Here is a 20311-nt window from a genome sequence, read left to right as displayed (position 1 = left end):
AAAGCCTGAGGCTATACAAGCAGATGCACAAATGGCTTTGTAGGGTATGTTCTAAGCCAATCCAGTGGAAGAGTGGATGCAGTGGCAGTCCAAGAATATTAAACTCTGATTAATTAAACTAGTCATTTGTGGTGGTTGAAAACTTAATGGGCGTGGTGGTGCTTAGCTGCCCATTAGGCATTAAACCACCACATCATTAGCTCTCCAGGCAGTTTTCAGCATTCTCAGGCAGCAGACATACAGTTGAACCGTTATCTAAACGAAGTTTGATATGATGTTGCTGTGGGACCAGCAGGGTCCTAAGCTGCTACCCTAAATGAATGGCGATGTGAAAGCCCCAGGTATCTCTGAAAGACAGTTTTTTGAGGAATGATGCTTCTCTCTTTGGAATGCAATCAAGTCTTCCTGAGAGCGACAGGCTTTCAATCAAAGCCATGTATGTTTGTGTTGGACTGCTTAGTGCTGTATCCTGTCCAAGAGATGATAGCCAAACCCCAATTTCACCATTACTGCTTTCTGCTTTTTTTTGTCGTCTTTTTACGTGTTTGTATCCTAGATAAATTCAATCCAACAAACTAATTGTTGATGTGATTTCAGCAGGTCACTAATCCTAGGTAAACTTAGTACATCGCCTGCTTTTCTACTGGCAAAATATCCCCATGTTGCTACAAAGGCATAAAATAGCAGATAGGTAGCAAATGAAGCTCTGTTTTGTGAACGAGACTCCTAGGTTTTGTAATTAGTCAACAGCAAAGATGAAGCTTGACAGTCTTGTTCTTATATTGCTCTCTGGAGTATAAGTGCATGTGTCGCTTTCAGAGAAGAGCTGAAAATCAGCCAATATCTGGAATACTAATCTGTTATCTGTACAGTTCTGAATGAGAAAATTATGCCCTGTGGCAGACTCAGAAATGCATTAGTTGGTTTTGAACCTCTCCTTTGCTTAGTGGCTATGTATGACGGCCATCACAGAGTACTCAGTACTTCCGTAGTTTCTCCTCATATCAGTTTTGGTTGTTGTTTTGTTTTGTTTTTTTTTTTTTTCCAGGTAAAAATTGCAAAGAGTGCTATAAATATATGTGATATTAAATATCAGCTCATTGCTTTTGTTTTTTTTTTTTCCAGTCCAAAAGTCTTGGTTGGGCCAGATACTTTGGGGTAAATTTTTTTGACAGACTTGTGCCAGAATAAATATCAAGTAATGGTGGCATCCAGTTGTTTTCAGTGAGCTGAAATAGTCCATTCACAACAGAAGTTGGGTGGTGTATGTATGCAGAAATCCTTGGCAGGGTGAATAAATACAAAAGGATCTTATTAATTCATAGAATGGGCAACTTAAAATATGTGCTAATTGCAAAAACTTGTAATTATCCACAATTATCATCTTCAAAGTATGTTGAAAAGTGCAGCATTTGGTAGTGTTGATGACCTTTTTTGTGTACTTTCAGGAGAAACCCTTAGAAATGAGGCATTGTAAAATTCATCTGAGAGCAATTAATTTGTGCAATTACAGGAATATAAGCTGATTTAACACGTGCATATATGAGAATGGAAGTGGACTTTAATGTAACAGCATAGACTTCAATTTATAATAAGACATATAGAGAGAGACAACTAAGAGAATGCATGAACAGGACCTTCCTCTTGTGAAAGTGGTGATGCAGTGAATTGTCTTTTGACTATTTGAATCTTCTTATCTGATATGAAAAAGTAAATCTATCTACTTTCCTAAGCCACGAGTCTTGTTGATAACATCTATAGCCCATAACCCTTCAACATTTGTTTAAAAAGACAAAGTTTCTGTCTCATTTTATGATTTCCAGTGAGAGAAAAATGTTTTGTTTTTCTTTGGCTCATGTGAATTAAGTCCACTACAGTCCTCACTTAAAACCAGGGTAAGTAAGTGGTAGCTGAGCCTCTTGCTGCTGGTCCTGAGCCTGTGTTTCACAATATCATTAATGACAAAGCAAAAAAGCACACCAAAACTAGAACACTGCATCATTCATGTGATGCAGTCCACTTTAGAGACTCAAATCCGATCTACAGACACCATCTCTCACTGCATTGTTGCTGTTAGATATAAATTTTGCTTTTCTCTTTAAGGAAGGGAGGAAGGATATGAAATAAAAATTGCATAGAGGTATAAATAAAGAGTGTTAGGCTTTCATGAATCTGTTTTTCTTTTGCATCACTGTTCAGAAAAGTTTTTTCTCTTACTGCTAACTGGATCAAAGACAAAGACGGGATACTTGTTTTCCTTTCCTGATAGAGGTAGTCCAAAAGCTCAGTTTAAAACATATCTTAGTTTTCACTTAAACTTGATGCTTCCAGATATCTAAGAAGAATCAATCCATTAGTATTAAATATTCCTTTTATATTAGTTATTCCATCTTTTCTGAGCACTTCTCCACTTGTTTTTAATTTCCTTGTTTATTTCTGTAAAGTGTGATCATTCCCAACATTGGGTATAAATGTTTAATATGGGCATAATGTATTTTATCAGTCAAAATCAGCACATATTGGACTTCCCCATTGTGAGGAACTGATGCTTCAGTTTATCAGATTCTTTATTTTGTAAATTACTGAAGCATTGCTCCAATAAATAAGCCTACATTAAAGCCTGTGCCAGTCAAAATATTTTTCAGAGTTTTATGTGAAGATATACATTGTTTTTGTGCAGCTGTCTCTTTTTGAACTAATTTTATTGCCACACATCCAGCTTTAAAGACCATCTCATGTGAAACTTTGCCAGTTCCTTAATGGGCTTAAAGTGTTAAGTATTGTTATTTATTTCTCAGTATTTACTTATAGGCACTGTAATGACAAGCAAATGTATGATAAATGCTACAGAAAGCAATATATTTAGACTGAAAGTACTGTGTATGCATATTGAGCATAAAGAAATGATAGCTGACTCCTCCTCTGTTCTGCAGGTTGTCTTCCAGTGTAGGGAAGAACGGCTGGTAGATAAAACGTGCCTGCTCCTGATTCTTACTAGTATACTGGGAGCTCTGATGCTCTGCCCTAAGCCTGCTAAATCCCACAGAACAGATTTGGTTAGGAGGGCAGTCTGTTCCTTTTTTAGTTGAAACACTAGGGCAGATGGGAAGTATTGGATCTGAGATTGCAACCACAGCTGCAGTAATTCAGGAGGATAACTGATTTGCTGTGCGTCTAGAGGGTCATTTCTTCTTTGGATAAGGAGTCCTGATCAGGGAAGGATGTGCTGACCTGGAGAGCAGCTTGATGACTGAGGGCTGTCACATTCATGGGGTGTCATTAAACATTTGGACCATGGAAAGGAAGTACCTGGAGGTACAAGAGACAGTGTATGGTCAGAAGCGTAGTTAATTTAAAAAAAAAAAAAAGTGACTTAGTCTCCTAAACATCAAAATTTAAAGCTGTGTAATTTGGCCAGCATGCTTTGTTTGAATGTTCATATAGGGGCATGCTGTAAGGTGAGACTGGTTTGGGCTGACATCACTTGCACTTCTCCATGCTAGAGCCTAAGGCCTCTTCACACTTTTGTATTCTTTCTTGAACCTTTACAATATCTGTATCCCTTCTTCCTCACCCTTAAACAACTTCCAATGTTTTCATTGCATGTCTGACTTAATGAGAAACTTTGGATGTGCCTGGAGCTGCATCCAGGGCTGTACTCAATGTTGAAATCACTGCCTGAAAATTGGCTTCCCAGGCAATAACCCAGAGCTTGGTGCATGAAGTGTAGCGAGTGTAGATGTTCTCTCAGTCCAATTTTTTTGAAGAGATAAATTACCACTGTATTTTGTACTGGAAGAAAGAGTGTTTTGTTGTTTAAAGTGACCCATAAAGATAACAGTTCTACAACTTGGTTGGCTCTTTACCTTAGCAGATCTTTTTTAATAGCTTTGGAAATGATAAAGATTTTCTTATTATAAGGATCTCTGGATTACTTAGCTAAATTACAAGTGAGGTGGATGCTATCCTTCAAAGAGCAAGCTTTCTGCTTGCTGTGTTCTCTGTCAAAGTATTTTCCAGCAACATGGTCTTCAGCGTTTGCCCACTTTTGTGCTATAATGAGATATACGGCACTACAGAGCTGCATTAAAAGACTTTTTAATGCAGTAGGGAGCCACAGCTAACAGGCCTTCTATCAGCGTAAGTGCCATAGCTCAAACTGATAAAGAGCTAAATCCCTAACAAGCTCTAAGTTACAGCATGGAAATAGAAAGTAGACTTTCTGCATGCATGTTTTAAGTACCTCATTAGTTCTCAATACGTCTACACGAACGGAAAGTAATTGATCTCATTACTATGTATATAAATGTGGCAAATTTCTTAAATTTTGCAACTTAGCCCTGTTCAATTAGCCAGTTTATTAAAATATGTCTCTTCAATTAATTGCAGGGATGAGAGAGCAAAAGAGAATATATGCATATGTTAGGGTCTATGGGAAGGAGATGCTGAATCTCATCCAAATCTCAGCTCTTGCACGCTGGGATTTCGTGAAATCTGGTCTCTGCAGAAAAGCAATAAATAGTAAGGGCTTGTTGCTGTTGAGGTGAAAGACCATGTGTGCCTTGCTATTTCAGGTAAAGAGGTAGTCTTGTGACAGTGTTAATAATGGTGAAGTTTGATCTCCATATTATTTATGTCATAATTCACTCTTTGTTTCTCATAGAATCATCTACCAGAATGGTTTACTTTGAGGGCTTGGAGTGGCTCACAGAGCCTGTAGCTCATTATAGCTCTTAGGCAACTTGTACTGATATGCTTAAATTTGCTTTGGTGGATCTTTATAACGCATCTGTGCCACAGGTGCAAGGGTTTTGCTGACTTAAGTGAGTACAGGGTATATGCAGTGAACATTCTGTACACACCTGCCTAAAGGAGAATTTCCTTTCTTGCATATCAGTGTTACAGATAGCAGATTTGCAGTCTCATCTATCGTCCAGATTTCCTGCACACATGATGATTCCCCTCTAAATGCCTGCAAAATGGCCATAACACCCTTGGTGCTCTCTTGAACAATTGCAATGAATTCCTCTCCGCTCTCTGCAGTGCAGCAGTTTTTGCAGAGCTTAAATACTTCCTCTTACTTCAACTAGAGGGGCTGGTTGGCCTTAGATATGTGATGGGATCCCTGTGGATGCAGGGACTTGTTTTCATCCTCTCAGCCCTGAGCAGAGCTGCTGCTCTACTCTGTAAAGTGTTTCCATGCCTTCCCAGCTCCAGGAAGCTTCTATGTGCAGACACTGTGCACAGATTGTCATTGGCCAACTACAGATGTTTAAATTATCAGTGGGAATGGGAAAGTGTCTGCTTAGACATACATCTTAGGTCACGTGTGTAAGGGCAGCAGTAAGCACCCTTTCACCGTCTGAGTTGGCATGACAAAAAGCTTGTCCTCAGGCAAAGCTCTCCTTATCTGCAGTGAAGGGTTTTGTTCTGTGCTTGTTTGGCTTCTACAATGCTCCTGACAAACTGTTCCCCCCTCTTCAGAGCTCATGACTCCTAAGAACTCTCCAAACGAAGTCGTCTGTTCAGTTAGTTCATTACATAAAACATACCTAGAAATATTTACGGCATCCCCTGCTACTTTTTCTTCAGTGATAAAAGAGCACGTGCTTTTTCTATTAATTCTAGCTTTCGGAGGGCAGGGGGTTATTTTTTTCTGAGTAGTTCTAGTGTGCGACTTTACCCATAAAGCAGATGTTAACACAAGACTCCACATGTTTGTGATCATTAGGCAATATTAAAAGCTATCACTCAATCACCATTTGGGAATAAGAACCTTGGGTGTTCTGCTACCTGCAAAGCAGTAAAATTATTGTCTGACACATTTACAGGCCCAGAACTAGCAATCAGCTTTTATTTGGAATAAGGTGGGTTGCTTCAATACAGCGTCTTGCTGAGCTATTCATATATAACATTTCCATTAGATAATTTAATTTAAATACATAGAGAGAACACAGTGGTAGGTCTTATAAATAAGAAAATGAGTGAGATGGTTTTCAGATAGGTGCTTCTGTAAATAATCCTGTAATCCTGGGTGATTTTTTTACCTGTTTATTATTAACCTTTGCCACCTTTGTTGAAGAAACCAGAAATTGCTGATATTCACAAACACTTGAGAATTATGCAGATTACATATAAGGGTTTCTTTTTTTGCATAGAAACAGTCTCAGCATATTTTCTGGTTTCCAGAGGGTTTTGAAAAGAATGATAGGAAGCCATAAAACTCCTGAAAGGACTTTACCTTGGATGAAGACTTTATATATAAAGAGATCAATTTTCTGATAAGATTCTTCTGGAATGAAAGGACATTCTGTAATTTTCACAAACATGAATACCAAAACTAGATAGCCATTTGGGACCTGGAGCCTGATACAAACCTCATTATAGACTATGAAAAGTTTCCTGGAGCTTTTATGGCCTTTGGATCTGATCCTTTAATGTGTCCGGTAGTGTGATGGTTGAAATAGTTTCCCATGATCTGGTCTGCTCTATGAATGCTGTATTGCTGCCAGCTTCCTTGGAAGGGTTTTAACAATCTGGCAAGCCATTTCAGGGGGGAAGAAAATCTTCCAGTGCTAGTAGCAATTACTGTGTGATATAATAGACCTGCCAGTGTCTGTTCCAACTGAACATTGATAACAAGAGGCAAGATCTGATTATCAGCACTGATTACTCAGTGATAAATATTCTGTAATTTGCTGTTTTCTTTGTATTGAGTCCCCTCATTTTGGTATGATGGAGTGAGGAAGATGTGAGTAGGGCATGGGTTTCTGATCACTTTGGAAGGCATGTGTTACCATGATGTACAAAACTGGTGCTGTTATAACGCCTCCTTCCTGACTCTGACATGTCAAGAAATTGTACTCTGAGACCTATGATAATGTCACAGGGTAGTAAAACTCCAAAAGTATTAATTTCAAGTGCCCAGGTATGGTAATTAGATATTAAACATACAGTGACTTCATCAGAAATTCATCAGCTTGTTCATTTGCGGACTGAAGCCTACAGACTTCGATAGGAAAGTAAACAGGAAAGTACCTTTATGTCAGAGTGGGACTTCCCTTCCAACGTGCAACATCATCATTCCTCACTGTCCTCTGAGCCAAAATATTTTGCCAAATCTTGCCTCCAGTGCTGTTCCTGGTTTTGCAGTATGTGCCTTCTGCAGCACCTCGAAAGCTGTCTAGTTTAAACCATGACAATCCTTTAAGGTGCCCACTGAGCTCATCTGCATTGACCGTTGAATGTTGTAGCCCTACAAGCAAGTAATCAGTTTAGGTGAAATAGATGGGTTTCATTCAACTGCAAATGCACACAGTCAGTAAGCAGTAGTCACAGGAATAAGGAATACACCATAACTTGGGATAAGCCAGGGATGTGGCTTTGAATGGTAAAATGCTCACTGAAATGTGCCATGAGCTGATATCTGATATAAGACCGTTCTGAGTTGTCTGCCTTCTGGATTAGCAAGATTTTTATTTATTTCTTGCTTTGTGGCTGCTGTTTGAGTTTAATGCCTTCCAAGGAGGGCTCTTGACAAGGAAGTGGATTGTATTGCAGGTCGAGGTCCTGGACAGCTGCCATGCAAAGTGGGTTAGACAGAGAGGCTCCGAGTGAGTGCTGCAGTAGTTGCAAATTGGCAGATATTCTATGTGTGGATGCCAGCTAGCCGATTCCTGCTTCACAGTGTTGAATAATGAGCATTGTTCTGAAATTCTCTTAAGAAATAAGCTCCATTAAGATTCTGAAAATGTAAATACTTCCTCTTACAGAAAGTAATGATTTTAATTTAATTCTCTTATTAGGTCTGTTAATAAAAATGTATATTTAAACTGTTTAAGACATCCACTAAAATTCTACAATATTAATTTTATGGACAACTTCCAAAAGAACTCTATTAGTTTTCCTCCATTAAGGTAACATTATGGACTTTTAATAGAGCTCTTGGCTACAGACATTTTTATTGACCTAGTTAGTAAATGAATTAATGCTTGTCCCAACATCTTCAAAATATGATATACTTTTTAAAAAATAGATCATATTTGGCAATTTCATCGTTAGAACAACCTAACTTTTACCATATCTTGCTCAGTTGTATATTTGCACTGAGAGAATTGTAGCTGTGATTTAGTTTTGCTTAAGACATTCTGGGCACCTCTGATAATGATTTTTAGTCTCTACCTAACTTTTTTTTTTTTTCAGTAAGGCAGAAAAATCAATTCTTACATGATCTCATCTACCAGCAGGTTCCATACAAATAAATCTCAGGATGGGTTGCATTAATTCTTTTAATAATGCTTTTTTTCTGCTCAATCAGATTGAATAAATGTAGCTAGGTTACCTAAAATGCATTATTTGTGGACTTCTTCCAAGTTATGAATGCGCCTAGCCCTTGTCACTTGTATCTTGCTGCTAAATTTGATAGATACTATGCTTTTCCTGTAGTTTTCTATAGAGACTACTTAGTTTTGTAAGGAACTGTACTGCATTCTTGCCCTTCACTCAGAGGAAGACCTAATCCTTTTCAAAGGGTTCATATCTGGACTGCTCTGACAGCCCAAGCTCCTGTTCAGTCTGGGGATCACAGACAGCATCTCAAGCATGAGATTCCAAGCAAAGGATTGTGACTGACAGTATCCTGAATTAATTGCGAAGCCATACGATCTTCTGGCTGTGGGATTTTCCTGTGTTTATACCACAGGTATCAGATATGCATGACATTTGCATGCTCCTTATAGCCCTAGAATAGTCAATAGCCCATTAAATAATCAATCCAATGATCCACTCCAGAGAATTTTATTTGAAAAGTAGAAGCAAAACAAATGAGTGGTATCTCTGAATGTGTCAGTATTTAACTGAAATTTACTTAAATGCCAAGTTAGATCACAGGTAAATAATGTAAATTTTTCCAAAGGCAATTTATATAAACCAGCACAGTCCTGCCTTCAGCCTCGCAGCTGAATATTTGTTTGATTTGTTGTGCATCCATTCCTATTGCATTTCGTATTCTAGACTGTCACATTGGTATGAATACATCATATAGCACTTGTGTATCACAAGGACTTTAGAATGACACACCATCCTCACAACTGAGCGTAAAATAAGTAGTTGACCTAAAATTTGAGTTATTTACTTGTTATCTGAGTTGGCCACAAACAGATGATAAAGCCAAAGTTGTTAAAATGAAACGTTTGAGTCCAAAAGTTAAAATGGGCTGTTGGAAAAGTGGATCTGTACTGCCTCCAATTCTTTCTGTGCTGTTTTGCTTGTGAGCACCCGATAGTTTATGTTTACTGCCTTCTGCAGCTGATAGCAGAGAGATGGATGTTTAGCCACCATACAGAGTCCCACTACTAATTCAGTAAGTAACTCAGGCTTTTCCTAGGTGCCCACTTGAGGGCTTTTAAATTACCAGTAGGTTATTTGCCAGGTTTTTGCATAAGAATTGAGCTCATTTCTGCACACCGTGTGTCTAGATATGCCAGAGTGACAGATTCCACGTAGTGGGAGTTCAGTGGTTTAGGTCTTGATCTTAGAAGCAGTTGCTTTATTTAACCTTATTCCTAGACAGTCTTTTTAATTCCTTTTCGTTTATGGTATTATTGGATCTATCTGCAGGATGTTAAACACAGCATTTATGTATTTTAGTCTTCTGAGGTGTGTAAGATCATGTTGTATAAGCATCGTGACTATATCCTGGTTTTATATAGTGGGGTTGTCTTAGGGCTAGGCTGGCAGAGACTACAGATGATGAGCAAGGAGATAAAGCTGGATATGGAAAGGAGATGAACAAGATTTAAATGTCACTGCTGTCATTCTCTGCTTGAAAATGCCACGGCAGAAGCTACGTGTGAGCACTAGACCTTGCTAGTCTGAAAGCCTAAAGGTTGCCCAGGCTTGTCGGCGGAGGTCGACAGAGAGATGTTTATTTTCAGCACTGTTCTCACACTGACAACTCAGTCAGAGTGAAAGGGATCCACAAATATGTATGCTTGGTGACTTCAGATGACACTATCATCACTTTTGCCACTTAGTTCAGAGCCGAGTAAACTCTGGCCAACACATCTATGCCAACTTGCTGTTTGTGTACTGTAGCTTCAGGCCTGAGAGCTAAATAGGAGTTTGTTTAATGTTTGTTTATTAGTATTTTTAAAACAGTGTAGCGTAGCACAGTCATGTTTGACTTTTCAAAAATATTAAACAATATGGTGCTGTTGTTGCATCATTTCAGTCTGTGCTCAAAACTATTTGGGTAGCAGGGCATCACGTACATAAAATATGTGTAGCCCAAAAGGAGAATATAATGTATAATGTGTCATGTGGATGTCAGGTCAACCATGTACTTGGGCAAATGGTTTTGATACCATATTTGTGATACAGACAAGCATCTCCTTGTGTGCCTGTGCGCTCGTTTGGGTTCATATAGGTGTCTGTACCCTAACTCTGAATCAGCATTTGTCAGACAAGGTGGGAATGTGTTCCCTTCCAAACTTCATATTTTCAAATCAGCCAGCAGGGCAGGAAGCTCCCTCAAGCACTACAGCTGAAGGATGCTTTTACAGCCACAGTCTTTGGTGCCTTTGCATGTACTTCAAATATTTTGATCCTGATTTTTAGATTTTCAGGATCCCTCCTTATTTCTACAGTCAGCATTGCAGACATCTCCTTTTTTGTTTTTTTTCTTTTTTTTTCTTTTTTTCCCATTTTTCTTCCCCAGACTCTGCAGCCACCTTGTGTTGCTTTGCACATACTTGTGCCACTCTTGGTGGCCTTTGCTTCCTTTGCTGCTGTTTTTACCATCTGGAGCAGCCTCTGTGTAAGTTTCTGCCTCATCAACTCTCCATCTCTTCAACTTTTGTCTTTTTTTAAAGTAGGTTTTCTCATCTGCATATGCCTCTTAATTTTTTCTCACTCTTTTATTGGCCTTATGGCTCAGTGCCTTAATTTATTCATCATACAGTGTCTTTACACCACTGGTTTCTATAATTTATATTGTGTACTGCCAGCATCCACTGCTTCCTTGTACTTAATTCTGCTCGGTGCTTGGGAATGCATTTGGAATGAAAGGCAGTATATGATATAAAGTTGTATTATATTGTACAGCAGCATCTGCTACTATATATAAATACTGTAATTTTGCAATGCTTCTATAGAGAGAATATTTGGACTACTTCTTATCACAGAAAATTTTCCCTTTTAGATGTATAAAAATAATTTCAAAACAGATTAGGAACTTTATGCATGGGGTTAACCTCCAAAACAAGATTTATTAGCTCTTGTTTTTCATATATCTATGTTTGTCTTGCAGTATGTTTATATATACATTTGTGTGTGACACAGTATCGTTGTGACAAATCTCTGATGTCGGAGCTATGTGACCGAAAGAAGCCTCCAGGGATTTATTTCTTCCCTTTTCTTTCAAAGATGTTTTTGGCTAATTTGAAAGTATGAGTCCTTGCCAGGAGAGCTTTGCAGTCCATCTATCGCAGCTTATGGTCATGCAGGCTTCCTTTTCACATCTGCACTTGTGAATGCACTTGTCTGGTACCCAGAAGTTGAGTTAATCGATGTGTAAGTGTTAAGCTGTCAGAAGAACTTGAACGTGGTTTGAGCTGAGGACCACATATGATTCTCTCCCTGCAGTATTCCCTGGCAGCAACCCCAAACTCTTGTGGATATGGCTGAATGTGATTTTATTCTAATGATGAAACCAGTATCTGTTGATTCTGGGTTTGTTCACTTATTTAATTTGGCATCTTTCACCTAAGCTGTCACAGTCAGAACTTCCCCTGTGAGCTGAACTAGAATAACAAGAGACAACTATTTAAAGGAAATAATTTAAACATGAGGGTGTTGGTAATAAAAAGAAAAAGAGTTCAGCTGTGCAACACTGTTAGAATTACTATTGTATTTGATTACTAATGAATATGGGGTATTCATGTTAGCAACAAGTAGGAAAGGGAAGAAAAAGAAATTTTGTATTAAATCAACTAAATGATGAAGTGAGCACAGCAGAGACTGTTCTAGCATTCAGAATGCAAAATGGGCAGCTCGTCACCATTAAATGTACTGTACTTTTCTAAAATATATTTTGATTGTAAATGAGTATGTTGACATAAAAATGCCAAGTTTTAGGTTGATGTGGACAGTGAGGTTTTTTTAAAAAACACATTAATGGCTGGAGCTGTAATGCCCCTATTATTCAATCTCAACGAAGTTTGCTTACAGTTCCCTTCTGATGGCTCTTTCATACCATTATCAAATGACTGATAGTCACTGCAAGACTTTAGCAGCTTTCAGATCTGTTATATTTTTAATTAAATTGGCTGTGAATTGCTTAAATAGCAAAGGTTGACAAACTAGCACTCGGATGCCAAGAAGCAGCACTGCTTCTCAATGTAGCTGTCACAGAGCATTCATGATCTCGATTTCTTCAGACACTTTATAGTTCTTTTATTTTGTATCAGATGTTGATTTGGAACTGCAAGTAAACAGCTCCAGAGAGTGGGATGGGATATTCTAAGATATAGCCCTAAGTTACTTTCATAGAGAGAGCCTGGGTTAAAGTGCACAGAGCTTTCTGACCTCCTGCATGCTACCAGCAGAGGCCCAACAGTGATGAGTTTGTGGAGAGTGAATCTGCGCTTAGGGCTAAAGCAGTTTGGTGCACATGTGCATGCTGCTGATGGGGTGCCCTACTTTCTATTGAAGATGTCAGCGAGGTCTCTGGAGCTTGCTGTCGGCCACTTTATTGGAGCAGCACCCAAGGTCACTGCAAGGCAGTGCAGATGTCCCTTTACCACCTGTAGGCTGGTGCTGTTGCAGCTGGTTTTTTTTCTTGTGGAAAGGGGTATGAAAAATTAGAGGCCTTAGTCCATATTCATGTGCCATCAGTTTTGCAAAAGTGCATGTCTGCAAATGCTGCCTTTGCTATTTGTGCCTCTTTGAGATCTTCTGCAAATCTTCTTTTCTGGGGCCAGATCAGTAGAGCAGCAAGCATGAGATGTGTCTTTTACACTGTGATTTTATATTGGTTTTGAATGAGATATTGCAAACTGACCCTCCCAGAACCATGAGTAACATCAGTGGTAAACAATGCTGAGTTTTCTATGGTATTTTAAGATTAGCAAATGCTGGAGAAAAGAAACTAGTTTGTGGTATGTTGTTTTCAAAGAGCAGGAGATCCAGTGGCATAACTTGTAAAGGTCAGATCTTGAAGGCTTCTTAGTCTCTTGATCTGAGCAAAGGTACTTTCAAAGAATGAGGTAGCAGATTCTTCTTGAAGAAACAGAAAACCTGAAATATTTTGGACAAAAACTAAGGTCCACTATTTGCATTCTTACCTGCTGTCGCTGGGAATAGCTAAGCTCATCTTTGCAGACCCAGCTCTCCTGCTGCCCTGTGCTCTGGATGCTCCATGGGCTGGCATCCAAATTGCACATAGTAGATGTCAGCTGCTGCTGGTCTGTCTTGTGGCAGGCTGCAGAAGTCCTGTTTCAGATGAATTATTTAGGCTGCTCTGTGTTCATACTTCTTCCCCTCTTCCAGCATTCTTCTCCTGATGCTTTCAGCTGTGAACTTGCCCCATGTGTTTGTCCTGATGACAGTCTCTTTAAATCTATGTTGATGAAACACAAAGAAAATAAGGGATTCTGAAGTGTTACAAACACTTAAAGCAGTAGCTGTGCTTCCATGTATTAAAAGTAATTACAAGCAGAAGCTGCCCACAGCCTTTGCAGTGCAGAGACTTAAATGGAGGTGGCCCCGTTGTATCAACAGCACTGGTGTGGGTGCTGACATACAGTTGCATGCAAACGTGTAATTTTGTGCTCCTGTCAGCCTTTTTCACCCTTTCAGGAAGGGATCTGTGCCTTTTTCTTCATTTCTGACCACCTGTATTCTTGCTTTTCAAGTTCCCTCTGTGCCTGAGCCCTTCTACCTGGTGTCTGTTGGCACCCGGTTTGCCTGGGGCTTTGATCAAAGAACTGTGGTGTTTTCCCTGCACACCTAGCAGGGTGCCCAAGCAGCTCCTTTGCTTGCTCTGGGGTGGGCAATGGAGTTCAGAGATACTTGTTTGCCACAGAAGTGCTCTCCAGCAGCTCAGCCTGGGAAAAGCAGCACTGAGGGAAAGCTCTTCAAAGAGCTGCTGTCTCTCAGCTTTAGAGCATCACCTATCAACCCCAGGTCTGGCTCAGAACAGCAACGAAGCGCTGGAAAACTCAGGCATATGCAAACTTGTTGTCTTTGACAGATACAGACATTTGAGTCTGAATTCAGCTTCTGTAAGGGTTGTCTTCAGCTGATGGGGTCAGACCACTCCCTGCTTCAGCAGGGTGGCAGCTTGTGCTTAAATGGATTAACAGCTATCCATATCCTCTTGTTAGCATTGCAGTTACAAATTAGTATCACATAAAAGCTTGGTATAATTGTGCTGGAAATGAAAAATATCTCTTTATGTTGCACATTTCACAGTCACATTAGACTCGCAGAGCATTGTGGCAATGATTATTTTTTGCTGAGGGTTAGAGAAAAAGATAAATGACTTCTAAATCACCACATGACTCAGCCTGCGAGCTCTGAGTTTATTTGTAAGACATTTATCTCATTGTATTCTCACCAGGAAAAAAAAAAATTATCATTTAATTAATAAACTTAATAGCCTGAGGTATTCTGATCAATAAAATATAGTATGAGAAACAGGGCCCGATGCAGTGAAATATTGAGTTGTCAGCAGACAAACCCACTATTTTCTTTAAAACAGATCGTGCTCCTGCCTGGTTAGTTAGAGGAGGCTGTATGGTGGGATGCACTGCTCTGCTGAAAAACAAACCAACATGAAATCTCAAACAGAAAAATAAAGTAAAATAAAATGGAAGCAGCTCTCTGTGCCTTGGAACAACTTCCCCTTTGTTTTCTCTGTGTGACCTTTTGAGATTTTTTTCCCTGCTGGCACTGAGATGCTGAACTCACTTCCACTGAAGCCAATGGGTATTTCTTCCACTGAATGCAGCAGACCCCAGCTGGGTTGAATTCTGCTGCTGATGGGGCTGACTTGCTGCCTTTGCTTGTTGTGACATTAGATCAAAGCCCCATTACACCTCTGCAAATCCAGAGTCATCACACTGGCTCTGGTGGTTATCCTGGATAATGCAGAGTAACCAGCAGCAAGTGGCCTGCCCTCCTGTTACCGGTGGCTTAAATATGTGCAGCAGCTGCCTGGCAGGATGGGGGTTGTTTGCTTTATCCACAGCTCTGCACCAAGCCCTGTTGTAATTTCATTCTTTGCTGAGGCAGCCAAGGGCTGATCTAATGCAAAAGTGAATGCTGGAGGAAGAATGCAAATGCATTCTTTTTTTTTCTTTTTCTTTTAATTCTAAGCTTTATTACAAATATGACCTCTAGGTATTGCAAAAGGCCACTGCCTTTGCAGACATGTAGGATTCAACAGACAACAGGATTCTTCAGCTTTAAAGTGTTGGGCAGAAATGGAAGCACATACCTCTTCCTGCAGATAAATATATCTAATTAGCTCCACATGTCACTTCTGACATCAGTATTAAGTGATGTACGGAGCTTCCATTTGAATATGCCATTGAAACACTGTTAGGAGAAATTGTGCTGTGGACACCATGAATTGATTCTGCCCAATTTGTTTTCTTCATTGGAATTCCCAGACCCTTCCCACAACTGTTCTCTTATCATTCTTCCTGGCCTGCCATCCTGTAGTTATTAGTGTTTTTTCCCAATTTCATGGCAGGATATGGCAGTTCGTGAGTTCAACCTTCTGGGCCCTGGCTTGCCTCTCCGGGTTTTGGGCTTGTGCTCGGTTAGGGCTTCAATCATTTTGAATTAGACATTAGCTTTGGTTGAGCTAGATGCTGTGGAGTGTTGGGTTGGGCATCAGATTAAGTGGACATGAGTGAACATAATGGGAAATGGAAAAACAAAGTAGGGAAAGGCTGACAAATTTTGGATCTCCACTGTGAGATGGAAGCATTGGAGTAGATATTATTATTTTCACCAATTCAGGGTAATTGCCAATGTGCTGATTATGAATTCTCTGTATTTTATTGTGTTAGCTGTGAGTCTGAGATTACATACAAAGCTCTCTTGTTTGGATGAATTCATGCTCCTCCTCTTCTGCACTGTTTGTATCAACAAAAATTATGACATTTTCAGACTACTGGTCAAAACCTTGCATTTTTCCATGCTGAGCTTACAATTATGGAAGACCTGCGGACCCCAATTATCACAGTGGGTCAAAGGACAATGCTAATGGATAAGAATGATACTATAAGGAGTCACTACACACGATCCTCCCTCGCAATGTCTCTTTTTACCCCTTAGGTGCCATATGTATTTACTGTGTTGAGGCACAAGAATACTGTAAGTAATACCAGATGTTCCATGGCCACAGTTGGAAAATGGCATTGAAAAACTGAGTGTTGTAACACTAAATGCCACTGAAGATGCAGGAGGAGATGCCAAGAATGAAGGAAAAATGTTATTTTCCTAAAACTTGTCAGAATGTTCAGCTTTGAACTGGCAGATAATATTTTCTGCAATAATTTCAACTGATTTGTCATAATTATTACCGGGGTTTTAATCTGGCTCTGCACTGTTTTCTGACTCATAGCATGACTTAATCTCTCTTCCTGTACTGCTCTCACTGCCATAATATGTGAGCATCCAGACATCTTCCCTCACTTTAATTAAAGAAAGAATTCTTATCCTCAAATGCAGGTAGTGAGTAAAACACATCCAGCTCTGCATGTCATGCTCAAGTGTGTGTGTATATGTTTTTAATTACACAGGTGTCTGTTGGTATTAAGTGCAATCTCATTCTGGTATTTTAGTGATTAACCTAAGTGACTTGGAATGGATCTTAGATGCACTCAGTGTTGAGAGAGAACTTAAATACCTTTCTGAACTGGGGCATAAGAGATTCGGTTTCACTCAGAAAATTGTTGTTATCTAGAGAAAATGTCCTCCTTTTTTCTTGTTCAAGTTGTGGGGATAATGACCTGTTCCTACTGGTAGCAGAATCAGCATAAAATCTGTGTTCATGTGATAAGCTTATTGTAGTAAGCTGGTAAAACCTACTTTGTTTTCTTTAGATAATTCTCAACATTTGTCTCATTATTAGAGATTGAACCCAGGATCGTTCACCATGCTAGTATTCAGCAGATATTTTTCAGGTATGAACTCAAACTATTTTTTGCAGTAGCATTTATCCAAATTTTTACTGATGCCCCCAAATCCCAGAGATGAGGCAGAAAGATGGAAACCCTTGACTTGATCCATGTCATGGAGATAATCCCTAACAGTATTTGTAGCTCTTCTGATGTTCTCAGGGCTATTTCCTGAAATGTCTATAGATGCTTGGCACTTTCATCTAGAGCACAGCCTTAAAATATATTTATATATCAATTCAGATAGCAGTGCCAGTAAACTGTGATAGGAGGTGGCAGCCTGCTGCCCTCTGGGTTCAGTTGATCTGTAAGGCAGCTGGTGGACTTACAAGCACTTTCCTGGAAGCAAGGCTGGCCTCGCTGGCTCTGGTGTTGTCAGAAGATGCAGAGGGGTTGGTATCAGCTCAGGTAGAGCATCAGACAAAGGCCTGACCCTGGACAATTGCCCAGAGATATAAAAGTGCCCACTAGATATAAAGAATTTTTCCCCTTCTTGGCGAGTGGGCCAGAACCATTACAGGAAACGAATGTATGACAAACAGCATCAGTAGGACACTGAAACAGTCCTTGAAATAAGAACAGCTTTCATGCATAAATGCAGTGTGGTATTGCTTAAAAACAGAAGTAATGGCAAGAGGATGATACCGAAGAGTTTATTTTTATCCAGGACTGTAGTTGATAGGGGTGTAAGGGCTTTAAACTGAAAGAGGGTAGGTTTAGATTTAATGTGAGCAACAAATTCATTATGAGGGCAGTGAGGCACTGGCATAGGCTGCCCAGAGAGCTGTGGGTGCCCCATCTTTGGCTGGGTTGAATGGGGCTTTGGGGAACATGATCTGGTAGGCGGTAGCCCTGCTTGTGTCAGAAAGTTGGAACTGGATGGAGGTCTTTTCCAACACAAAATAATCCACAGTTCTATTTTTCATTACTACTTATTTTTTAATCCCAAGTGAAACATGCTTTTAAAAAAAAATAAAAATAAAAAAAAAAAGGGCTGGATTAAAAAACTAAGCTCCAAGTTGAGGGTAAAATGTTACGATATCTGGTATTCTCTGCAAGCAGTTAAAGGGTTGGAGAGAAAGCGTTCACAATGTTAGCTAAATTAAGTAGTTATTGATTACTAATATATATTCTCCTCTTATTGGATTATTTAATTTTTTTAAGAGTTCAGAATTCACTATGAGGTGCTCTCAGTGTGAGTGTCAATAGTGAAAGATTTATGCTCTGTAGCATGCTGGCTGTGTTGCCAGCAAAGTAAACAGCACTTATAAGATTTGGGCATGCAACTCCATTTAATGAGAACATCATCTTTTAGGGCACAGATTTGTTCATGTAAGCAAATAGGCCAAGCATATCTCTATTTGTTACAGGAATTAATATACAAAAGAAAGTGTGTTTATGTAGCTGTGTGGACAAGCACTATTATGTCTGTGTCCCTATCTGTGTCACTTCATCGTGACTTTAGTAGCTCAGAGAAGTGGCAGTGAAGCTCTGTGGCATCGCATGGGCGTGTCAGATGGGGAACAAAACAGTCCTGAAAAAAGAACTCATGTACTGTTACTGTGTCACTGTGTGTCTTTCTACTGTTAATGCTTTCCTCCACAGTGAGCACTAGATGATGTGCACAGCACACGATGCCTAGCTGTAAACAGAGGTTAAAATCAGTAAAGAGTGAAACACTGTGTGGTATTTGATGATAAAGTTAAATTGGATGCTTGTAAGAAGCAAAACAGCTATGCCATATTGCTGTGGGGATGCTGTTATCTGCATATGTGTTCGTTTTTCTTAATGCTAAAATAATGCTGCAAACATACAGTGAAAAGGAAAATAATGTCAGATTTGTAATCTGTTAGAGAATGCTGCTCCTTTTGCCACAACCATGGCACAAAGCAAGAGCTTCCTCACCACACAACAAGAATGGGGAAGGGTCGTGAGGTCCAGCTGTTGCCCTGCTGCATACACAGGTTAAGACTGAGCACATGTTTGCCTGTTTTAGGGGCATTTGAGAACTCTGAGCTCATGCAGTTAGCTGTCCATCATTCTACCCATGCTGCATAATGCACCTTCTGTTATATAAGTGATCTCTATTTTAAAGTGATTTTATTTAATTATGTCACTACAGTTGTACACTGGCCAGTAAGAGTGTATTATGTTTTCTTCCTGGATTATTACATTTCTCAAGAGTTTAAAATTCAGTTTAAAATTATGCCAATTGAGCTTTTCTTTCTTACTATAAAACATTCTTTAAAATTTTTAGTGATGGAAAATAAAATAAACTTTAAAAATCTCCTGATTTTTAAGTCCTTTTTTGTCTTCGGAGTGCTGCCTAACAGATCATTCCCAAGCAATTATGACGTGGAAAATGTAGGACTTTTTAGGTTCATACATACATAGCAGGTGCAGAGTCAGTTTAAAAAAAAAAAAAATTAATTGGTTTGAGATAGTAGCAGAAAATGATTTTCCTTCATTTATAGAATCAGAATTAAGGCATCTCAGCTATTAAATTTGGGAAAGGATTGCATATTTCAGTACTGCAGTTACTCATGTATGAAATACAGAAAAATGTTAATTGAGGTAGGGTTGTGAAGGGAAATTAGTTGCAAGTGGACTGTAGATGAGTAAAGGGATTCTTAGGATGTTGCACCTAAGCCATACTTTGAGGTTAATTCATTAAAGATAATTGGAACGTTAAATAGTTTCCTATAAGGAATTGCTGCTACAGTGGTCTTACACTTCTAACACTTCTGGTCTGATTGAATCAAATGCTAATTACTAATATTCAGATTTATGCTATGCTTATTTATGGACTGGCTACTCTGATTAATTCCTTGACTGCTGGTAATTTTTCTGTCAAGGGTAACAGACCTTCAGGCACCTGAAAATAAGGGCTGGAATGAGGAACCTTTGGAAGAGGAACTGCATGTTTCTGTCCTTTCCGTATCTGCTAAGTCTGCATTAAAAACAGGAGTGGTTCAGTGTTTTGTAGCTGATGAAATCCTTGCCAGTAACTTCAGAATAAATGCAATGTCCTCAGTGTGGTTCTCTGAATAGGCATGGCAGCTTCTTTCAACCACTGCACTCAAGCAGTTCAAGCAGATGGGCTCAAAAGGTTTGTTTTT

The 20311-nt window shown here is 39.3% G+C and overlaps 1 protein-coding gene and 1 long non-coding RNA gene across 10 annotated transcripts in view; one reads left to right on the top strand and one right to left on the bottom strand.

Moving 5' to 3' along the window:
• FHIT (fragile histidine triad diadenosine triphosphatase) overlaps window positions 1-20311 on the top strand; it is a 530781-nt gene that overhangs the window by 481078 nt on the left and 29392 nt on the right. The gene's annotated exons all lie outside the window — the stretch shown is intronic.
• LOC116217177 overlaps window positions 8193-20311 on the bottom strand; it is a 99321-nt gene continuing 87202 nt past the window's right edge. The window contains exon 11 of the long non-coding RNA XR_004161326.1: window positions 8193-13618. This is a non-coding gene — a long non-coding RNA (uncharacterized LOC116217177). The remainder of the gene's footprint in view (window positions 13619-20311) is intronic.

This window comes from Meleagris gallopavo, chromosome 14, assembly GCF_000146605.3.
Source record: "Meleagris gallopavo isolate NT-WF06-2002-E0010 breed Aviagen turkey brand Nicholas breeding stock chromosome 14, Turkey_5.1, whole genome shotgun sequence".
Taxonomy (NCBI): domain Eukaryota; kingdom Metazoa; phylum Chordata; class Aves; order Galliformes; family Phasianidae; genus Meleagris; species Meleagris gallopavo.
Note: the sequence above shows the minus strand (reverse complement) of the source record. Positions and strands in the feature narration are given on the sequence as shown.